The sequence below is a fragment of the Aplysia californica genome, unplaced genomic scaffold, assembly GCF_000002075.1.
Source record: "Aplysia californica isolate F4 #8 unplaced genomic scaffold, AplCal3.0 scaffold00609, whole genome shotgun sequence".
Lineage (NCBI taxonomy): Eukaryota > Metazoa > Mollusca > Gastropoda > Aplysiida > Aplysiidae > Aplysia > Aplysia californica.
Window position 1 is genome coordinate 89,198 of NW_004797879.1, and position 1,380 is coordinate 90,577.

Sequence of the window (1,380 nt, forward strand, 5' to 3'; positions counted from 1 at the left end):
AGAGAGAGAGAAAGCGAGAGAGAGAGAGGAGGGGGGAGGGGGGGATAGACAAACAGATAGACTGGCCGGTAGATAGACAGACCCTCACGAGGACAAAAACGCAGACTGACAGATTCAACAAACAAACAAAAAATAAGCAAACATACTGGCGGGTGCTCTGGTGTGATTTGCTTCTTCTTTCCTACCAAACATCACATCTATCGTCCTTATCTCCCCTTCTTCTTTTTTTTATGTTTGTTACTCTCTTGTAACACATCTAATCTTCTTGCGCGTATATGACCTTATGCAGTTTCGAGTGCCGTAAAACCTCTAATAAAAATAAACTAAAACATACATACACTCTCATTTTCGTTCTCGACCCTTCTTGCTCCACTTTTCCCAGGTCATTTTCTGGGGATAAGACCTCCCAGAATCATTAGATCAGACAAACCCACCTCCCACCAGCTCCACTGTTCACCCAGGATTGTTTTTGTTTTACGTTCTGCGCGCAGGTAACAAGGCCAGTGAGCGTCATAGAGTCATAGACTAATGCTGTATAATACCCTAGATTAGGTACTGTCATGGCCACTGTTCTTCTCTCTTTATGAAAACTAGATCAGACCAAAAAAAAATTTTTTTTTTACTTCGCTGTGCTGGTGCATGCTTCGGGCTTGCACATGAAGGATAAAACACTAAGCTCACTCTAGTAGAATGCATGGACACATTTTCCCTCCTTATCCTTCAACTAATTTGGTTCTATAGGCTAATAATATAATATCTTTAAAAAGTCAAATTTAATGGTGCGCAACTTGGTGAACCGGCAGTTCGTCAAAATGCGCAGTCTAGTATTCAGTCATAGTACAAGTCTGTGATGAGCGCCCACCATTGGAGCCGCGGAGTGAAAAGCACCATGTCTTGCTTGGTGAACCTGGAGCTCACGTTCTCTTCACGGTCAATGACACACTTCTTGTTGTTCCCGGGGCACCCGCTTACTGTGCCTGGTGTGCGCGGGGGAGGGGGGGGCAGGACAAAAAGAAAACAAACAAAAGAAGATAGGAGAGGGAAACGATTAAAAGGAAGAAAACTATCTAAAGGAAGTAAGAGTGTATAGGGATAAGAAATAAAATATATTTTAGAGAGCGTTTTAGGGAACTTGCAACACAATTAGGTCTCATAAACACCGAAGATTAGAGGCGTTATTTGTTACAAGAAAGTAACAAACACGAAGAAAGAAGGAGGGGAAAGTTCGGTAAATGTAGTCGTTTGAAAGGAAAGGAAAAAAAACGCACTAGAGCACCCGTCAACCACACAAATAAAAAAAAAGTAAAAAAATAAGTAGAAAGTGATTGCAGTTGAACGTTTAGCACCGCACCCTGTTTTTAAGGAAATAAAACCAGTTAA